Source organism: Gallus gallus, chromosome 1 (assembly GCF_016699485.2).
Source record: "Gallus gallus isolate bGalGal1 chromosome 1, bGalGal1.mat.broiler.GRCg7b, whole genome shotgun sequence".
NCBI lineage: Eukaryota > Metazoa > Chordata > Aves > Galliformes > Phasianidae > Gallus > Gallus gallus.
This window is the reverse complement of record NC_052532.1, coordinates 182,988,367-182,995,352: the sequence shown is the minus strand read 5'-3', so window position 1 is coordinate 182,995,352 and position 6,986 is coordinate 182,988,367.

Sequence of the window (6,986 nt, the reverse complement as noted above, 5' to 3'; positions counted from 1 at the left end):
AAACCTCTGATTCTATCCTTTTTGTGTGAGAAAAATATAGCACAAGACCTGTGCAGAGCAGCAACACCGATTAGCTGCTGGAACCAGGAAACATTTGCACTGATGAAGAAACAGTGGGTGAAAACTGAGCACACGGAGGCATCTCCTCTTGTTACAAAATCTCAATAAACCTAGAGAAGCTCCAGGAACAAAGGAAAGAAGGAATCAAGGCATATTTCATACTTATTTGTAACCCATTGAAGCTGACCCATAGCAATCAAAACATAAATCGAATTCATTTGACTTTCAGCTGTAAATCCAGAGCATGTTCCCTGCTCCCATCTCATGGTTCCTGCCACACAAGTGAGCTCTTCAGTCCACTGCCTCCACCCAGCTCTTCCAAAATCCACACCAAACTTTGATGAACAAGTATTTATTGGGGGGGAAAAACGGTGCAAGGTAGGAAATGAGACAAAGGTTTAGGGAAAGAAATATAATGAGATGAAAATAGATGAGGTAGGCTGAGCACAACGCAATTCTTGGTTAGGTTATCCTTATGAATGACAGCAGGTGTATCTTACGGATTCAGAGTTTCCCTGTTCAGGGATTTAATATATTTATACTGAATGTTATTTGAGGAATTACTTCCTTTATAGAGCTCCATTTTGATGATGCTATAAAGAATTGATACAATTTCTTTTTAAAGGATTATTAGACAATTTTCTAGGCAATGTTTAAATCCTGTTGCATCAGGTTAAAGTAATATTCTGCTGGATAAAAAGGTTACATTCTGCATTCTCCAGCCTTCCCAAGTAGGGATTGGTCACATTTGTTTGCCTGTGTTGGTTTGTCTGCTTGGGGGTTTTGCTTGGCTGTTTGTTCCTTGTTTATTTTCCTTGGCTGGGAAAACAAAATAAGTACTGAAAAACTGCTGTGCTCAGATGAGAGGGAAGGGATTAAACATAGCTCTGGATGTCGTGCATAATAATTGATATATTTCCCAAACTCACCAAGGAAAAAATGCAATGTTGAGATCTCAGAAGATTTCTTACATCCCTCCAATTACTCGAGTTCAAACAAGAGGCTAAGTTAGGCTAAGTCAACTGTGCACATACAGATGGTCCAATATCACAAATAGTTGTCTTGGATAAGTAGAAATAATACTTTCAATCAATGAGTCTTGTGAATGTGTATGAAAGTATCCATAATAGAATCTGAGTCTCACAGTAGATTTAGTTTTGAAAGAAGCTCTGTAGATGTCCTGGTCAATGCAAATCCAACCCTGCGTAGATGGCTCAAGGCTTTGATCAGTCAGTTTTTGAAAATCTCCAAAACTAAGGACTCTGTGAGCAGTCTGTGCCAGTGTGTGAGAATAGCCAGTGGGAAAACACGTTTCCTACCATCAAATCTGAGCTTCTTGCCGCTCATTGTGTCCATTGCCCCTTGTTCTCAGTATGGGACTGAGATGTGTAATAACTGTAGGACCACTAAGTCTGAAATGTTTTCCTTAAGTACCTGTTGTGGCTTTTGAGTGGTTTCACTGAAGCTACAGCCTTGCTTGACCATCTGCTTTATAGAAAACATTGCATATGGAAAGTACAACAAAAAATAAAATAAGGAAGTTTGGTGTGTTTATATGTAGAATATGTACATATATAATATATATATATGTATATATGAGTATGTATGTAATGTGTGCATCTTTTATATGTATAATGCATATGCAGATGTGAGTGACAGAGGAAGGCTGCCTGAGCTCTGCTATAGGTATTGGGTAAGGCTGGGCACATCACTGCCAGCCAAGAGCAGGACCGCACTGCCCCAGCGTGGCGGCTCGTCTCCTTGCACCTTTCGTTCACAGACATTCTCACTTCTTGTCTTCAGAGCTTTGCTCCATTGGGATGGATACACATAGGGTTTTGGTTTGAGCATTACAACAGTGACCTCAAACATCAAATTCCTGCATCAGATCCAAATAACACTACAGCTAGAAACACACTTTGAACTTTGAAAGTGTATGTGGGCTCTGCTTCTGTGCCTGGCTTTTCCTTAACACCTTCATCCAAACACTGTAAGAGAAAGCCAGGCTTCAGTTTGAATTAAGCTTGTGTTCCCGCTTGGCTGGCAGGTTGCACACATGCTTCCAGGGAAATAGAGCTCAGAAATGTAGGAACACAAAGACCCCAGGCTATCCAAGGCTGATCAACTTCATTTAGACTGATGCTCAGCCAGGTCACCCGTTGCAATCACTGCTGCTGCAGCCTGGGAATGCAAGTAAAATATGAACAAGGCTATAAAGTTTGCTTTTTGTAGGGATGCAGCTTGTAGAAGGGATTTATCTGTGTTAGACCTGCTTACAGCCTCTCATAGTGCCAAGGATAATTTATCCCTATTTTTCTAGGGCCTGATTGTAATCTTTAATTCATTTTACACAGTAATCAAAAAGAAATAAGAATGAGGCCAGTCGTTCTGGTTTTCAGAATTGAATTTGCTTGACAAGCCTTTTTTTTTAAATTATTATTATTATTTTTTTAATATATGAAGATTTCTGGAAAGCTGATGCATTTAATGCAATTAGCCACAACCTTGAAAAACGTACTGCATGAGGATAAGCAGGTTATATTATAATTGTTACTGAGTCAATACATGTATGTCCTAGCTGGACTTGTTAATTCAGGCCTCTGGCTGTGGTATAATGAGTTTATGTTGACAGGGACATGGCGCTGTTGCAGGAAATTATTGTTTTCAAGCTTATTGTTACTGAGTAAGAGAAAAGAGTAGATGAAGGGGCATAGAAATACAGTTGGTAAATAAAATTGCCAAAATAGTTGCTTTATTGGAAAAAGAATGATATTTTATGTAATTATATATATAATTAAGACATTTTTGGGGATGAACATAGCAGATTACAGGTTTCAATGGACCCTACATAGAAAATGTTCAGGAGTCTAACAATAGACTGTAATTATTGTAAATTGGAGCAAATGTGATATGTTCCTAGGTTACGTCAAATCCTGCCTTGATCCAAACAGCAATTATATTTATTTTGGATAGTAGTAGGAAAAAAAAAATTAATCGTATTGTTGAGACTCAGCTAAATCAACAGGGAGCTGTCAACAGTTTCTGTGCCTGCCATCCACACACACTTACTGCCAAAGGAATTTACAGTAGTTCATAAAGCAAGACATTAGATATGCTAGATTCATCCTTGCTGGACTCTGAAAGCCTAGCCGTGGTCTCACAGAGACTTTGTCATAACTCAGCCCTGATTTTAACTGTTCCTCTCATTCTATCTTACCCACCAAGCCACCTAAATTGAGAAATACCTGAGATTTTATTTGAAGACTATCTTCGCAAGGTGGTTTTCACCTTTGCTCTGAGTGAATTTACTTTGGACAAACAACTATAGGTAGGTATGGCACAGAACAGCATAGGTAAAGGTAATCATCAGTCTCACTATAATTCTTAATTTATGCTATCAGGGTACACAGGAAGGCAGATTCACTCTTTGTATAATGCCATTGCCACTGAGATGGATGAATTTGACTCAGACTGTAAAGTCTGGAGTAGCAGCTCTGCTACAGTGTACCCTGATGAATTCAAACATCATTTACATGCCAGAAAGTCTGGGCTGTCTTAGCTACAGTCATTAAATAAGATGGACCCTTACTACCATCTGTGTTCTAGCATGCATCCTGTGATCTGCAGGAATGCAGAGGGCTTTACCTAACTGCAGCTGTGTGCTGCACGTGGGAAAATCTTGATATGACAAACTATTGGCTAGTAGATGCTTTGTTATGCCAATACTGTAAAATTTATAGACATTGAAAATGTTGACTTGAAATATGTCTATTTCTGTTGGAGTTGAATTCCTGCCTAAACCAAATATGTAAGTCAATAAACCTAAGAATAAATGAGCATGCTTAACAATACATTATTTAAATGAAGTACTAGAATAACAGAAGGGGTATGTGCAGCAGAAACAGCTTTTTGGAGACACGTGTACACGTCAGCTTTGCATTGACCAAGACGGCCTCCAATTTTCAAATCTTTTGTTTAATAAATCTGGGATTATTTGCTCTAGATATACTTTCAGAGATTGACTGCAGTCTGCTGGCTTGGGTACTGCTCTCTGAGTAAAAGGAAACTCATGTATTTGAATTCTGAGTGAGCCTGACAAGAGCATTTGCCCGAAATAATTCTCAGCTTTTGGAGACACAGGTTCACTCCTATTGAGCTGCTGAGGAATCTCATGAGGACCACGACATGCCATAATACTATGAGATATTGTTGTGATAGGCTGGTGGGGATACTTCACTGTGACCATCAACACAAACCCTACCTTCTCCTCATTCTTCATCACATTAAGTTTTAGGTACTGACTAGAAAACTTACATGCACAAATAAAATACTTGATATAGATGTGCCAAGTCTTACTAAAGTGCATTGTTTGAAGATGTGTAATCACCTGCCCAGAAAATCTCCTGGCATACTTTCATGTGCAACAGCCATCAGCTCTTGTCAAGGTCGCTACTTCCTTATAGACCTCATTGCTCACCCACTAAGGTACTCCCATTTTCTCAAGACAGTGAGCTGCAAACATATTGGGCCAGTGCCCAGACCCTGTCCTAAACCAAGACTTACCTCTGAAGCATCATTCAGACAACAGAAATCTGTGTCAAGTCCATGTGGCAGAAGGTACAGGCAGAAGGTCTGTACTCACTGCACGGATGTTCACAACTAAAGGTTTGTGACAGGATGGGACTTACCTGAGCGGTACAAAGAGCTGTTTTGACAGTGTGACTTGATGACATATTTTAGACATCTAAAATTGCTCCCTGGAATTTTCTCTTTCTTTTCAGAGATCAGAGGAGGAACCTAAAAGACTGCTAAGCTATCTACATTGTGAATATCTAAAACAGAAGAGACAAAATCCCCAGACACATGGAATATACGTAGGTGGTTACAGGACTTCAGATGTTACAATAACCATTGGCTCTGTAGGAGTGATTTCTTTATTTCTTCTCACTGGTACGCTGATAAATCTTTCTTGGTGCAGTTGGGCTTGGCTTTATGCTATGGCCTCCTGCAGGGTCATTGAAGTCTCTGCTGAAGGGATGTGGGTGCATCATGAACCATGGTTTCCTCAGCACAAAGTAGTGCGTAAGGTCCACTCCAAAGGGAAGAAGCTCACCACACTGTTAAATGATGCTGATGAATTTGAGCAGAAGGTCATTTCTGGAATAAGTATTTTCAATCAGAAAATAAAACTTCCACCTCAGGGGAACTCATATATGCTTTGTTCAGCACAGTCATCCACAGTACTCCTGAATCTTTTACTGTGACACTGTTTGATAACAACTCAATATGTGCCTATTTTCTGCTCACCATACAAACTCACTCATGATGCACGACATTTTAAACAATTTACTGTGTTCATTATTTTTCTCTGTTCAAAAGCAGGTTTGCTTTGGAACATCTGTGGAGCCCCAGCTTACTTGAGAAGATGGGGAATGACTAATGAGGCCACAGATGGGACAGGCGCTGTGTGTGCTGTAACGGGCACTGTTAGAAGTGCAGCTCCCACGAGCAATCCCACAGCAATGCCTTTTGTAGTGAAGGCATCAATCTAAAAAAAAAATCATTCATGTTGTTTTTTTTCTCTACTACAGTGGATTACACTGTTCTTTTGGTGGGGGAGTGGTGAGAGCACGGTGATTCTGAACTGCCCATTGGTATTAAACCACTATAGCACAAGTTTTTTTAATTATGTCCTTCTTGACAAATTGCACAAACCTACCAGAATATACTCCTTGTTGTTTATAAAGCATAATGAAATATCAATGAGATATAGAAGTGTTTATACATATATTTGTATAAAATTATTGCTATTCACATTGATAATGATTTATCTCCTGAGCGGTATTTGCAGACAATGCAATTTGATTTTTTCAATTGCTTTGACTGGAGATCCATTGATTAAAGGAGCAAGGCATGAATGTCAAGGAGTTGAACCACAGAATTTTGAAAAAGTTAAAGCAAAATCAGGTGCTTTCCCAATAACTGCCTGGACGTAAAAGCACTGAAAGACCTCTGAAGTGATCTCTGAAGTGATCAGTTGTGATCAACTCAGCGATGTCACATTAAGGATGGTGACAAAAACAGAAAGAGGAACAGGAGCCTGATTGTGACAATGAAAGAAATAAAACAATTGCATTATTTGAGCTACTCAAGGTCATACACGCCAGGGAAGAGCACTGTATCCTATGGGATTCCCTGACTTCCTGAGGGTGAAGTTTAAAGCCATTCCTCAGCCTCCCCTAACTTCTCATTCTAAATGAGATTAAGAATTACATTTTCATTTTTCCAAAGAGAAACTTTCTGATTTATGAGTTCTATCTTCCACAGACCAAATTAAAATTTAAGAGGAACACAAATGCATAGAAATAAGAAATATCATTCACACTGGGAATTTTCTAAACAATTTTTAAAAAGCATTAAATATTTACATGAAAATGAGTTGTTTTCAACAAAAGGAAGAATTCTGTTCTGTAAATGAGTACAGTTGCACATTATGTTGTTCATAATGTATTAATTAGAATGTTCAGTTACAGATTTCAGGCTTGAGGAAAATCTATGGCAGGAAAATGTGAGAGTTCATTGGACTAAACTGCATTCTGGGACACTGCAGCCATGAGTACATGCTCTTAGTAAATTATATGATACAGCTGCTGTAGCCAAAGCATTGCCAAGATGGAACTGTATATTGCAAACTTTGCTTTAAAGAGATAATACTGAAAATAGATGCTTACCATAACGTCATAATGTATAGGAAATTAACTTCTCTTTTTTGTAAAGTTTCTGGTTCACCACCATGAATTTAATTGCCAAGTGCACATTAAGTTACAGTTTTTGTAATGTCCCGGGTAGATGCAGTTAATGGGTATTTTCATTTATGCCTGCTCACAGTTACATTAGTGAAGAAGGAAAAAAAAAAACGTAATATT